Raw genomic sequence first — 16536 nt, forward strand, 5'->3', positions numbered from 1 at the left:
GTAGCACTTTTTCATTACAAATCATAAATCGGGAAATAAAGTATTGGCCATGAGATTGATTATGTTACATGTCTCATATATGCGCGATATCTTATGGAATGGATGATTATATGATCACTTATCTTAGGATACATGACTAACTAGGTCAAAGTTCGACAGCAGCTTTGAGAGTTATAATTTGTTGATCAGTTTTAGAAGAATATACTGGCAATTATAGTTATTAGACTTATCCAAGTGGGAGACTGTTGGATTAGGTATCTAAGCCCATAACTATAATTGGTCTATACTTGAATTGATAGTAGCACAGTCATTTTGGGTTGCCCTCAAGACTAGCAACTAGACAAGATGATTTTGGAGAAAGAGGTTGATTTATTATTTGATTAATAAATTTAAATAAATAATTTATTAATATATTATGAAAATTATATATTAATTAGAAATATCAATATTTAATCAGAATTTAATTGGAATTAATTTTGGGATTAAAGGAATTAATTAAAATTGGTAACGCCCATTTTTTTGTACTAGGTACACTCATAAAAAATATTTATTTAAGAAGTTGTCACCAGGAATCGTATTGGAATACAAGAAGTTGTCACCAGGAATCGTATTGGCATCAAGTACATGATCCGATTCGGGTTCTAACAACCTAACCTGCTACACAACAACAACAGAATACCATAATCCACGAGGTTTAGTGAATAACAACAACAATAACATAATAATAATGATAAATCAACACATATAACAATATATCATCAACGACATACTCCAATCATACTTTACAACATAACTACTCAAACATATTTACGTTTCATAACACCATTTGAGACTTTTAACATATTTTATACATCACTTACCCCAAAGTTATTAGATAATCACCCAACATTGTAATAAGCTAGATTGAATATACTCCGACCAAAGTAAATACATTATTCGATACACCTATATAATAACACATCTTTCATACTACAACACATTAATATTCACCATATTTAATGTATAAATAAAAGTTAATAATATCACAATATAAATCCACTTATTATGCAAAAACACACATCAACATTATCAGGTGTTAGAGTAAAGTTACTGTGACATCCCCATTTTCACGGCCAGAAAAGATCGATTTTGTTTATGCTTTATAAAAATCAGAGTACTTCTTTTAATAAAAACGTTGCGAAATTTGTTCCTAGTAAAACATGATAAATACATTATCAAAGCATTTAAGAAATGTATTTTTATTCATTTTTACAACATTTGGGATGTCATCGTCAACACAGAAACATAAGCATAAACAGAACTTACATTCATTTACACTAGTGATCTACATCTCTTTTAAATCTCTCAATGTAATGTAACTTCATATCGACACCTGTGATAGAAATAAGTTGGAGTGGGTCAGGTTGGGAAACCTGGTGAGTACATAGGGTTTTCAACCTACAATAATATAATTATTATGTTTAAACATCAAACAATCAACCCAATTACCCATCCCCATTATCTTCTTTACTCTTAAGGATCTACCCTAAGAATCAACTATTCCTCGTTCATTCATTCCTAAGGATCACCCTAAGGAATCAGCACGAAGTCCATCGTCACCGGGGTTTAGGCACTAAGTCTGCATAGTTGCCAGGATTTATACAACAGGCACTAAGTCCGCATAGTCGCCAGGGTTTTGGCACTAAGTCTGCATAGTCGCCAGGGTTTATACAACAAGCACTAAGCCTGCATAGTCGTCAGGGTTTTTGCAACCAAGTCCGCATGATCGCCAAGGTATAGGCACCAAGTCTGCATGATCGCCAGGGTTTAGAGTACACCGGGTGAACACATCGTTCACAACACCTACAGGTTGCGAGCCTGCTAGTGTTCCACTGGACTGTCTAGAATAGTCTGTGGTTGTCATCCATACTCTGCTAGATGACAGGGCCAACATTTGGGAACAAGGCTTCTCTCATCGTCCACCTCTCACCCTTACCTCATGGTCTATATCACCTCTCAACTCATCATCCTCATATTTTATCTACCCATGTTTTACCCAACATATTATGTAGATATAAATACATATACAGTTTAAATCATAGAAAACTTGTATAAAATCGTTCCTCCAGCATAGATAGCAAGTATACAGATAATATGCACACATAGCACATAATTAATATAAAATACTTCATATCTATGTGTAAGATGAAAGTAACTATGCACTCACTTGAAAAGGTGGTGACTATGCACTTAAACAGCGCTTCGTTATCTCAAAATAATTTTCCCTCGACAAAACATAATATCAATTCCACTAGGGTTTAGTCTAACGTTAACCGCGACTAATTAATAGTCTAGCTATTATTATTATTATATAAGTGTTAAACAACACTCTATATAACTCATAATAATAGCCCAAATAATTATTTTAAGGTCCTAATAATGTTACTATAATTAATTAGAAACTATATTAAAAATTGCGTAGCCGTAGCTTACTTACAGCAGGTTTTCTTAAAAACCGGGCTTTGCTCGGAGCAGCGTTTCCGAACCGAAAGACCCTTTTTCTCGGGACTCCGGGAGCCTCGGGGCTTCCTTCGGGTGCTAGGGGTCTTACCTAGGGTTTAGGGGGGTTGGAATGGGTTAGAGAGAGAAATAAACTAGAGAGAGAAGTAAGAAAGGTGCAAGAAATGAGGCTGCCTCAGCCTCCTTTTATGGCTGCGAGGGTCCTCGCTACGTGAAGCGTAGAACCGAAGTACGCAGCGCGTACATCCGAAGCCATACCTACGTGTCGATGATCTGCTGGGGCGACGTGGGCGAAGCTGGACCGAGGAGGGGTTCGCGTACGCGGCGTGTTCCGAGCTTGGATGTTGGGCGTAATGCGAGGGTGACGTGTCCTTCATCCGAAGCGAGGCGTGATCAGCGAGCAACGACTAGGATCTTGCCACGTCATCAATCGAGCAACAGGCTTCGCAAATTCGAGTCTAAACTTTAAAAATTCGTTTCTTTCGCATACGAGTTCCGTTTTCGACGTTCTTTATATCCACTCGTAGGCGGGAACGTACTCTACAACTTTCGTTTAGACTCCGTCGGCTAATTTTGACTTTATATTAAAAGTTATATTTTTAACAGGCCGGGACAAGATTGGTCCGTTAAAAATTCATAACTTCTTCATCCGACGTCCGTTTTCGTCTGTCTTTTTATCGTTATGCTACTATTAACGATATATTCGATTCTCATTTAGGTTGTGTCGGCTAAAAACCGCTCGATCTAATATTCGAACATCGGGTTGTACACCGTTAAGCCGAAACTTCGAAAAATCATAACGTCCTCATACGAAGTCAGATTTGGGCGTTCTTTTTATGGACGCTCTCGTTTTAACATATTCTATGACTTTCGTTTAGATCGCTAAGGCAAAAAAGTCCTCCATCGTAAATCACTATTTACGTCTCCAGTGTCGTGCCGGTTTTGCCGTAAAACTTCGACGGGTCATAACTTCTTCGTTATAACTCGGATTTCGGCGTTCTTTATATGTACGGAACCCTTGTAACATATACTACCACTTGGAAAGATTAATCCTTCTAAATAATCTTCCATCAAAAACTTATTTTTGATGCTTATTGTCTCTAAATTGACTAGCCCGGATCTGCGGGCGTTACAGTTACTCACCTGGATAGTTAGTAGACCAATTCCTAATTCAGTCTCTGGCTTCCACTGCCCTTTAGTTTTCCGTTTCACCAACATCTATTCAATAAATTATAAATTTCTCAGAATTTGTCACAACTATTACGACTAAACTCCATGACCACTTGTCACCAAACTAATCAATCTCTAGAATATAATACCTACTGAATTAACACTTAAACCGTTAGTGAAATCTTACACATTCGGTGTCTCCTATAAATTAGGGTTTATAAACCTCACTTTCCAAACTATGAATTTAACCGTAAGATATATCTACTAATCTCACCATATGGTTCGTAATAGCACCATATCACGAACTCTCGTAACAGATACTTGGGTCTAATAATCCTCCGCAAAATATTACATAAATATAATTACGTAATAATGAGAAAAAAGATACACCGGATAACCTCGTAACTAAATCCTTGTATCCCCATACATCCATATAATCTTCTGATCATAAGCCTTCGGGAACACCTCCAGAGCTTCTTCTGATCAATGTGCAAAACTCCCCAACATTACACACATAATAGCTATTTATATCCAAGTATCTTCCTAGGAGTCGCGCCACGATTTATGCCACATGTCTTGACCATTCAATGTGTGTCCAAGACCGGACGACTCAACACTTGTTGCAATGTGTCGTCACATAGATCACGTCACGATTTGCCTAAAATAGCAACTTACTTTTCAAATGATCATAACTTATTTACACGAACTACATTTTTGACAAACTTTATATCCACAGAATCGTCTTCGTATGCACTACAACTTCTTTTAGCTATATTGTGCTAAACACCAATACACAATTTAAAGAAGCCTTATTTATGTCTTATAACTACATCCCTTGGAATAATACATGTTACAAAAAATACATGTTACAAAAAGCTGGTATTACACTAACATATTTCTTTAATAAAAAGATGAAAGATTAAGAAGGGGTAATTAGTTATGAGGTAACAAAATTTTATTTTCGTTCCCATTTAATCATTTTCTTTTTTGCGTACATAATTTATCTGTGAACTTATTTTTGACATTCAAGAAATATGTTTATGATCTACAATAACTTATCATAATGATATTCTTTTAACACAAAAAATAAGTTCATTGGTAAATGATATACAAAAAATAGAATAAATATGAACAAAAAAAAAAAATCATTACCCTTATAAATTATAAGTGTTAAATTTGCAATTATGGTTACTATTTGCAAAGTATGTAAAAAGAAAATGTTATGATCTATGCGCATAACACAAAAATGCAAGACTAGTAACAAATGTGTTGCATATCGAGAGGTTTCTTCATGAACATCTCGAATAGACTTTGCGAAGAGACGACACAAAAAAAATAAAACTAAACACATAATATTGGAGATTATTGACGTGCTATTTTACAAAACATAAAAATTCAGTTTGTGGATTGTGTTATCATTTTATTAAAATGTATATATAAACAGTATGACCAAATTAATGTGGAACTTTTCATATATAATTATTTTTGTAAATTTGTCATTAAGAACATTTAATTCAAACTTTTATTAGACATGCATCATGAGAGAGGAGTTGAAGAATCTCACCCCACGTAAAAATAATAGTGGGCTATTGGGCCAGTAGACGCTACAACAAATCGCTTTGGGGTTTTGACCCAATTCTCTAGCTCGAAATCTTTTTCTAGCCTTACAAGTTAAGGTCAATGACGGTTTTGGGGTGTGTGGGCGGTAAAGTGGTACGGGACTTCTGATTTTAGGATGCCTTGAATTTTAGGACAAATCAATATTTATGATGTTGGTATTTTTGTAAAATACATTCTTATGTGTTATCATTATAGAAAATTAGTCATGTCGGTTACTTATATATACAATATAACATTTGTTTGCAATCTTGATGTCATTTTATTTATGAAAAAAAATATCAAAGAAAATCAAAAAATTAATATCTAATCATAAATTCTAAAATGTATCACAAATTTAAGGAAAATATATGTATCCAAAAAACAATACAAATCAGTTTCTAAAATAAATTCTAGCAAGCGATTTCATATTTTATAAAAGACACTTTGCCGCGAAAATATAATACAAAAAATCAAAATCTAATCATAAATAAATTAATACAAAAGATACTTCCGGCGATTTCAAATTTTTTACCCTTCTAGTGGGATCAAACGCCAACGGCAGCTCCATGCAATAGTTGACGTGGTGAATAGCAGACGATGATTGGAAGACAGTGAAGGGAAGGAAATGAACATCGGTGTTTCAAAGATTAGGGAAAAAGTAGAAGATTTCAGACTCATAACAAAAACAACTGGGGAAATTGGCAATTTTGGTACATGTATCTAACTTTACGTCCTATTTTTCTATTCGTGAATTATGGAACACTTGTGCTCGTACGGGTGTGGTTGTTAATGTGTTTGTTCAATGAAAAAGAATAAGTTGGGATAAATGTTTGCTTTTGTTAGGTTCATTTGGGTTGTTGATCAAGTGAATCTATTGAAATCTGTGTGTAGTATTTGGATTGGTAATTTGTTGTTGCATGCAAATATGGCAAGATTTTCACATGATGTTGTTACATCTAAGGTTGTTCCAAAGTCAGTATCTGATTTGCTGGTTAGTAAGGTTTCTGTAGCAAAGACTTCTTACGAAAAAGTATTAACCGGCGATCATGCAAGTGATGCTAAGGACAAGAATTTTGAGGACATTCTTTCACCTTCTAATGTGGTTTCTGATGGTGGTAATAATCTTTCTTTTCCTTTGGCTCTTCTTGGTTGCTATAAAGACTTTAGAGCAATAGGTAATTCACAAATTATGTATCATGGTGAAGGTTTCTTGGATGTGGAGCCAGTATACTTGGGAGGTTATTAGGTTCTTTTTTGTTTTTCTTATGAACGATCTAGGGATTTGTTTCTTATTCACTCGCGAATTAATTCATGGTTCTCTAATTTAAAACCATTACACGTAGTTTTTTGTGTTAAAGAGAGAATAATGCGTTTGGAGGTGGAAGGTGTTCCGATCTTAGCTTGGAATAATGATACATTCAAGAATATTGATAACAAGTAGGGTGAGAGTATTTCTATAGATTGTGTTGATGATCGTAAGCGTTGTTCTATGCTTTTGGGTATTAAAACCTCTCATTCGAGACTTCATATGTTAAGATATTTGGAGTGGAATATTGTGTTGGTGTTCGTGAATTGAAAGCATGGGGTTCCAAAGGTTAATTCTGACATTAAACTGGAACAAGATATGGATCCAACTATTGATAAGCAAGATGGAGACGATGAAGATGATGATTTTGTGGACTTTTCTGTTTTTGATACATTTCAAAAAGAAGATGAGGGTTCTTTTGTTAATGAATCGCCTCCTCCATTTGTTTTGGATGTTAGTGCAAAGGTCAAGCCTATTATTTCTGATTTTAAAAAAAACGAAATGTGATAATGATGATCTATTTGGTTTAGCATCTTTGATTGATCAGATCCTCTTGATTGCAAATTTAGTAATCCGATTGGTGTGCCTCCTTTAACTAATGGATCCGTGTATACTGTTGATGATGTTTTGTCATCTGATCAGCCTTCTGATCCTTTATTTCCCCTAGGTTTTACCCCAACAGAGATTGGTTGTTTGGTGTCTGCTTCTCTTAGTTTTGAGAATCTGTCTGATGGTGGTGGTAATGTTTCGACTACAACAGGTGTTGATGTCAGTTTCATTGCCTCGGTTCGAAGTTGTCATGATTCAGGCAGTGTTAAAAGCTTGGAAGTAGCAAAATGTAAGTAGGATGGGAAATCTAAGAATAATGTCAATAAAATAAATTCAGGTATTTTTATTGGGCATATGGAATCTACCATTGTCGTGGGGAATGCCCTTAGGTGGGACATGACCAGTTGTGAAAAGACTCATGAGGGCATTATTTCTGGAAATGGAGAAATGTTTGGTTGTTAATGAATGCGCTTTGTATCAATGTTTAAGGAAGCGGGGATATTGAAAAGCATAGATGGTTAAATAAATTATGTTTTCTGCATAATGTTAATTTTCTTGCAATTCAAGAGACTAAGTTGGAGCATTTGGATTTGTGGGTGATTCTTCAGGTGTGGGGAAATATGTTTTTTTACTTTGCTTGTAGCTCAGCTAGAGGTCGTTCCGGGGGTATTCCTTGTGTTTGGAATAAGCTATTATTCCAAAATCCAAAGTTTTCTGTTCAAATTCATTTTTTCCATTCAATGGGTGTGGTTGCCTCTTATTTTACCTTTGATGTTCCTTCTGGTGTATATTCCATAGTTGTTCTCGGAAAAGAGAGCGTTATGGTCTAACTTGTTGGGTGTTATGAGGAAGCGGAATTCTACTACGATTCCATTGGGAGACTTCAATGTGGTTAGGTATGCTTCAAAATGTTTTGGTCCAGTTTTCAATCAAATACAAGCATATTTTTTCAATGATTTTATCAGGGATGCTGATTTGGTTGATAATTTCCTTGGTGGGTTCTCTTTCACTGTTTCACATGGTTTGATAGATGGGCGCAAAAAATGAGTAAGCTTGACCAGTTTTTGGTTACTGATTTTTTTCTTGATACTTTTCCCGGTTCTCAAGTTGTAGTTTTGGATAAACATATTCCAGACTATAGACCTATCCTCTTTTTTCAGAATATTGTTGATTATGCTCCTATACCTTTTCGATTCTTTAATTCTTGGTTGCTTATGGATGATTTTTGACAGCTAGTGGTCAATTCATTGAAACAAGATGGTACTTTAGAACTTAATTGCATGGTTTCTCTAAAAATGAAACTCCAAACTTTGAAGAAGGTCATTAGGAGAGCCTCATTGATCGAGGGATTGCTTCGAAAGAAAATGTGGCGAGTAGAAATGATTCAGTTAACGGGTTGGCTGAAATTAATAAACTTGAGGTTGTAGATGTGGCGTAGAAGGCCAAAGTTAGCTGGGTGGTTGAACGTGATGAAAATTATATGTTTTTTCATGGTGTTCTTAAAAAGAAACACATCTAGATGGCTATTACAAGTGTTTCGAAATATGGGAGCTAGATTTGATGGATTATGAGGATCGATAAACAAGATTAAAAGGACACTGGAAGCAACAATTTCTGATCCTCAATAGCCACGAAAATCGGATCTATGAACAACATATCTAATTACAACTTTAATATGTAAGAAATTATACCTATTGTAGTCATATAAATCTTTCTAGATCCTTGATTAATTAATGAGATCTTAAAAGTACAACATAGAAATCATCTTTCGTAATCGCACCCAAGACACTTAGATCAACAACACCCAACAACAACCAATTCATTAAACACATTGAACGAGGAGCCCAAATTCCAAATTTGTTGTAAACAGCGACACAAGGTCATGGCAATAAAGCCACCACAGCGTGGTAACTGGAATTTGCGTGATTACGGGAATGAAGAGAGGCAACCGAATTTCTCTTAGGTTTTTTAAAAAACTCACCATCTAAATTCGTCCATAGTGCCCTTTATTTATAGGGAAGGATATAAAACCCTAAAAGATAGTTATCTAGTCACTTAATAATTATCCATATAAATGGTAATTATCTAACTGCTTAAATTATCCTCTTTTATTCTCCAGAACATTCAAGAACTTCTAGATCTCATCTAATTAATTAAATACTATTAATTAATTAACGAATCAAGTCCCTATGTTTTTCCCATGTTATATATTGCTTATTTCTATCATTACGTGTAACCTAAAAGGACCCTACTATTAATAGTGATATTACCAATTGTTCTAATTATGGACACCAATCTCCATCACTCCCACTTGCACAAGTTATATGGTCTAATATTCACTAGTAATGAGTAGAGGGTATACAGCCAAGTGTACCTGCCATACTCACAACATAGATTCGTGATACAACCCTTAAATAAGTGATCAAATATTCTTTTGTTCTTCAAGATATCTATAAGAACGTGAGACATGGATATTGTCAATCTCAAACGTTCACGATTTTGTTTCCCGAAACTGACTTGTGTCAATCAAAACAAACTGCATAACTGATATATCAATTAAGTTTGAGCATGACCATGCATTTTAATATCAACAACAAATCATTGAGGTGTCGCAAGATATCGACTCCAACTATTTAAAGAAGAAGTGAACAAATGAATTTTGACTACATAGATTCCACCTATTCCTTATGTCAATATCTAGTCAAACCCTATATGATTCCTATTAACAAGCAACATTGAGGAGAAACCAAGACACAACATACTGTAGGAGAAAATCACATGCATCTCCATTTGAAGAATATATGATATTATCATCTTAGAATTACTTGTGGTTGATGATATGACCTTATTTAACAATGTATTTTAGGCCATTATCCTAATATATTTGAGTAAAATGTTTTATATATATATATATATATATATATATATATATAATACTTAATATTCTTTTAAATTTTCAAATACAGTTAAAATCGAAGCTGGGATGCAAAAGGAGGAGAAAAGAGCTGAAGAGACACAAAAGGATGTTGTTGGACAACTTGACCCCTTGTTGGTATTTTGACCATACCTCATGACTCGTATATCCAATTGACGAAATTTAAAATGTTTCAGAAACTAGACAAAATTTTGGACAACTTTCTTGTTTTGAGAAAATTTTGATTCCCAGTTCCCATGTCGTGGCAAAGCGTTTCACGGTGTGGTAAATTGGAAATTTTCGTGCACGGGAAGATTCCATCTCCCATGGCGTGGCAAACCTTTCTCCACATCGTGGCGGCGTTGTAACATATAAGTTGAGCCGGAAATTAGCCCTAATAACATATCTTCAACCATAATTCGTTCCCTACGAAAATCAACCTCAGATCTGCCATTTTGAGGGTCTAGAAGGAGTCGGAGGGTGGTTAAGCTGATATGGAGCGAAGATTTGAAGGATTCGAGAGTTAGTTCATAACAAGAGTCATTCGGTTTGTTGTTTTGAACATGATTAGCATTCCAGTTGTTTCTATTTATGTTTTTTATTTCTGAATTTTGGGTGTTAAAACCTGTTCCTTTTTTTGGAGTAGATGAAACTCGATTTTATGTGTTGATTTCAATGATTGTGGATTTTATTAGTTTGGTTATTAATTGTGATTGATTGATCATCACCTATCATGTTAAAGTTATGATTTTTATTTCTTATTTCTGAGTTATGTGTAGTTAATAGGACCAATCTAATTACATTAACTTCAATCTTAATTAGTTTATGATCATTAAACTGTTAGGACTAGAGATTGATCAAATCCAATGGTTAGGTGATGTTAATCTGTGACTTTGGCTGTGTTAGAGAGCTTAGATATACATGTTATGCTTCGATAGACTGTCATGAACATTGATGAGAAATCACTAGATCATATTATTCATAATGCAAATATATTATATTAATTATGTGTTCACTAATTACATGATCATTGTGTTAGTTGTTTATTAATTATTAGTACTAGGAAATCCGATTAAGATAACTAGTCACATTAGAATTCGGTAACCAACTAATAGATCCATTGCACTATTATTAAATTTAACAATGATTTTAAGATGTAATCCAATATAAACTAAAGTACCTAAAGTGATTCATTTCCAATCAGCTTATCCAGATATTTTAGTTATTGATTATTTGATATTTAATAATAAAACCCCATTTTTACTGCTTTCTTTTATTTAGTATAACTTATAATCAAAATTATAATATTAATTCACTACCGTTCCCCTTGATTTCGACACGCTTGCTTATCAAAACTATACTATACTCGATCAGGTTCATTGCCTGTAAGGTGTGTTTTAGATGTGATAGGCTAGGAATTATAAATAAAAAACCAGTGCATTAAAAATACACATCAACAAAATCCATGAAGTAATCTCTACATGCGAGTTACTCCAATACCTTAAAATCTCCATTTAAAGTACTCATGAGTATTGGTCGCAAAATTTTCTATGTTCATCCTTATGTACAATCTGCCAATGCTCCATGGCAATCTTAAATCACTACTTGCTTTCAGGAGTAGGACAGATTGTGGAAGTTTGAAGAAATTAATATTTTGGAAGTGGTTCTAAACATGAAAAAGTGGAATACAATGATAATCTAAACAGAATGACCGAACTCCATCGAACATTAAGTTCTCCACTTAATAATCGCCAGATCAAATAGAGACCACAATTGCACAAGTTCCTAAATTTAAGAAAAAGATAAAACTAAAGTGATCAAGTTAATATACATGAAAAATCTAATGACATTAGATATCAATGTGACTATTAACCTTGACTGGTGACTTTAGTTTAAAGGAATGAATCGACATGATTCTCTTTAGTTGATTATGATGTCCTCACAATCATGAAGGTATTTACTGAGTATTTACCATGCGATTTATGTGACTTGGGATCTATACTCTATGTAAAGTCACCTTTTAGTCACAAGAAACTTCAAGAGGACCATCAATTATTGAATACAACATTAGGGTCACTCATGAATTTCTTTTAGTCACAGTTTTTCTTTGCAATCTAACTAACTGAAATATACTCTAAGATTATTATCAATTACACTTAGGTGTATTACTTGGTACTCTTTCAAGCTAATACACGAACGTCGACTGTTAAACGGAAACATCTTTATTTAAAAGGAACTCACGATCAATGTAACTCTTTCAATAATTTCTTCCATACTAGCAAGATTATCTCTTTCGTTATTTTAGGATTCCAAAGAATATTATTGGTTCTTTATTCGTTGGTTATATCCAAAATGATTTTATATGACTTGTCATGCATAAGACATACGAGTCATTAGATTTACTAGCACAAACTTTTAAAGAATTCTGCATCTTGATTTTCCTCAAGATTCCAAGTATTTGGCTTAAATCAATAATTCACTTAGATCTATCTCCATAGACTCTAAGTATATGTTCTTGTTCCTCCCATGTGTTTCAAAGCGATAAAATTCCTAAGCTATGTAAAGCTTTTACACTTAGCAAAGTTAGGACATCGTTTCCTATTTCAATACAAGGCATAACATTGCTCCCACAAGCTTCGACATTTATATGGACTATCTTTTGTTTCTGGTAATTCTACTTTTAAATTTCTCATTGAAGCAAATGATCCAAACTTGAAATGATTGTTATAGCCCATTAATCTAATTCTCAAGCCTACATATCTTTCACAACCCATCTAGGTTTGTATATATGTGTATTCCTATCCATGATTGTCATCCTTTGAAGATCGGCAAACACTATATGGAGTATCAGAGTCTATCGAGTATCAGAAGTTATGGAAGGCCCAAGTATTTGGATTGAATCTCATTCCTCATAGCTTCCTCCAATTTTGGCTTATTGGGCCTTCCATAACTTCTGATACTCGATAGACTCTGATCGCACTGTATCAGTGACTAATTTCCCATGTGACATGTAGTCACCGAGGTCCATGACGTCTTCTATTAGTTCAAGGATTTATTCAATCACTAGAACTAATTATTTAATGTTCATAAAGAACGAGATACCAAATTCATTTAATTTTGAATGATCATCTACTACAAAAAAAAATTGTAAAAGAAGCAATATAAGTTATAACTTCAACATGCAAGGATTGTGATTTTTCAAACAGTAATAAAATTAAGATAGAATATCCATAAATTCGAAATCAACACATAGGTTATGGGTTAATCTTCACTAAACAGAAGTATAGGGTGATTAGTCCATGATTAAAACAGAAACAAGCATAAAATCAAAGCTAACTAGACTAGACATGGTTAAAGCTAGCAAAACGAATGATTGAATGTTGTTCTTCTTCTAAATCTATTCAATGCTTGAACATCAAACAAATTCTAAGCTTCCAAGGGTTCTCCAGAGGGTTTTAGTCGCAGCCCTTAGCTTAATCTTCAATCCAGCCTCTGAATTTCGAGCTAAAGCTTGAAATATATATATATATATATATATATATATATATATATATATATATATATATATATATATATATATATATATATATATATATATATGTAACATCCGGATTGGCGGGTATGCTATTTTGATTATTTAATTTTTGGAGTTATTGGAGGGACTCGACGAGTTGGTGCATCAACTCGTCGAGTAGGGTCGTGACTTTTGATGCGTTTTAGCGACTGGACTCGCCGAGTCGGGTATCTGACTCGACGAGTTTGTGCTAACGAGGAAAACCCTAATTTCTCGGGTTGAGGACCTATTTAAAGGTCCTTATGGCCTTCATTTGCGGCCACTTACTCCCCTGAGAAACCCTAGAGAGCGAAGAGAGCTTAGAGAGCAAGGGAAAGGCTAATTCTTCATCCTTTTGGTGTGATCTTGCAAGAAGGAGTGGGAAAGTCCAAGCTAGATCGATTGTGGAGCTTGGATCTGTGTTGTTCATACTGAGATTCGCTTCTGGAGGTACAAATCCTTTCCCATTTCGTGTATTTGATAGATTTCTTGAATCTAGGGTTTCTTTGCATCTTTTTGAGTTGGATCTTGAAGCATGTGATGTCCCAAGGAGGTGTAGATGTTAGATCTGGACCATGAGAGGTCCAAAAAGTCCCAACCTTCCAGCTTTATGCTGTTTCATGAGAGTTTTGTGAGTAGGTTACCATTTTAAAGGTTATTTCTCCATTTATGGCTTTGTATGTGTTGCATGAACGTAAAGTTTGAACCTTTACGTGACTTTTGAGTGCTATAAGGTTAGATTTACTAGTTGGAGAAGCAGATCTGACCTCAGAAGGTCGTTTGAGTGTTGCCATGGAAGGAACTCGCCGAGTCCATAAGGGGACTCGACGAGTCGAGTCGGGTTGCCCCGCGATTCGTTTCTAGTGGTAACCGGTCGAGTGGAAGGTTCACTCGACGAGTCGACTGAGGCATACGAGGAGTCAAAGGACACGCATGAACTCTCCGAGTCACACGAGTGCACTCAGTGAGTCTGGTCAAGTTTGACCATTGACTTTCGTTGACTTTTAGGGCTTTGATCAACATTAGGACTTTTGGGCCAGGGAGGGGTAAAGTGGTCTTTTACCCTTCTGTGGGATTTTAGAAGGGGATATAATCTAGCCTGTGGGAGCCATTATTTATTGGAGGATATTGTTTATGTGATTAGGCGGGGGCTAGATCAGTATATTCATGTGCGAGGTTATCCGAGTTACCCGAGGTGAGTCTTCTCACTGTATATTATCTAGAGTGGTATCTATGTGTAAACCGGAGGGTCTTGTGTGCTATGTGTATGTATGGGATTATGTGCAATGTGATATATGTATGCTATGTGATTGTATAGAGCGGACCGGAGGGTCCAACGATATAGACCGGACCGAAGGGTCCAACGATGCAGACCGGGCCGAAGGGTCCAACGTGCTATGACCGGACCAGAGGGTCCAATGAGCTACGGGACGGGAGGGTCCCGCCGAGACACATCGACCGGAGGGTCGTACTGTAGCCTCGAGTGGCGTATGTGTTGTATTTTGGGGAACTCACTAAGCATTTATGCTTACAGTTGTTGTGTTATGTGTTTCAGGTACTAGCGAGGACCGTGGGAAGGCGCCGGCATGATCCGTACACACTGAGAGGATTTATGTATTTGAGATCTTGGGATTTGTTTATTGTGATAACATGTGATACGTTGGATTAGTATGATAATTTATAAATGAAAGTATGTTTTACAAACGAAAAATTGTTTTCGAAATTTACGTCGTTACAAGTTGGTATCAGAGCCTTGGTTTGAGGGATTCGGATGCACCTTCGGGCGTATCTGAACTCAAACTGAGGATTTGAGGAAATTTTTCAAAAAAAATAGAAGAAGAAACAATTTTTCTAAGAGAGTAAAAGATTTTGAGAAAGGCAGAACGGAGCAGTGTGTACAATCAGCCAGCGCCCGAACGGTGATTTCCCAAAATACCCTTATATTATGTGTTATGAGATATTATGTGATATGATATGCATGCTAGAGTAGGCTAGGTACTCATATTAGGACTAGAGTGGCCTGATTTGTGATGCCTTAGCCTAGGGAGATTTCTACTGCTATGAGATGCTTGAGAGTGAGTAGGTAGCAGTGAGGAGCTTATGAGAGGTCTACCGAAGGGTAGCCTATGCTAGAGAGATGTAGAGTACTTGTGACTTGGGATCCAAGGAGGAGGACTTGGGGTGAATATTGATGCGGTGTGGACGGTAGTATAGGGCCCGTACTATCGAAGACACCGGATCAGTGCACAACCCAAGTAAGAATTCTTAGGATACTAGGGAACAAGTAGGGTTGCGTTATCGAGAGCGAGTATGCTCGAACGAGTCTCTAATATTTTTATGTTGTAATTCAGAGACATCATGGTTGGGACACGCCTCACACCTGAGAGCAGCAGTGTCAGTGATGAGGAGATCCGCCGATTGATTCATGAGGAGGTGGCTTCGGCCATCCGAGCTGAGATACCAGAGATGTTCGGGTCTATCAAGACCACGTTGATCGAGACTTTTGATGAGCGGTACGCCGCTCTTACTGATGTTGTTGTTGTTGCGGCCACCGCAGCCGTCACTGCTGCCAGGCTACACGGAGGTGACTCGTTGCTGTACCGAGAGTTCAGCAACACGAAGCCACTAGAGTTTGATGGGACGCAGGATCCGATCGCTGCGATGAGATGGATTGCTGATATTGAGGGATGTTTCTATACCTGCTCGTGTCCGGAGCATTTGAGAGTACGGTTCGCGCTGAACCAGCTTCGCTTGGGGGCGAAGGACTGGTGGAAGTTTGTATCGGCAGATTTCACCCCCGCTGAGCTTACTGCGGTGACCTGGGAGAGGTTCACCACTATGTTTCGTGATGAGTACGTACCCCCTGTCGAGAGGGAATGACTGGCTCAGGAGTTTTTGACCCTCAAGCAGGGTACTGATTCTGTTACTGTGATTACCCGGAAGTTT

Source organism: Lactuca virosa, chromosome 8, assembly GCF_052849685.1.
Source record: "Lactuca virosa cultivar CGN04683 chromosome 8, Lactuca_virosa_CGN04683_v6, whole genome shotgun sequence".
Classification (NCBI taxonomy): Eukaryota; Viridiplantae; Streptophyta; class Magnoliopsida; order Asterales; family Asteraceae; genus Lactuca; species Lactuca virosa.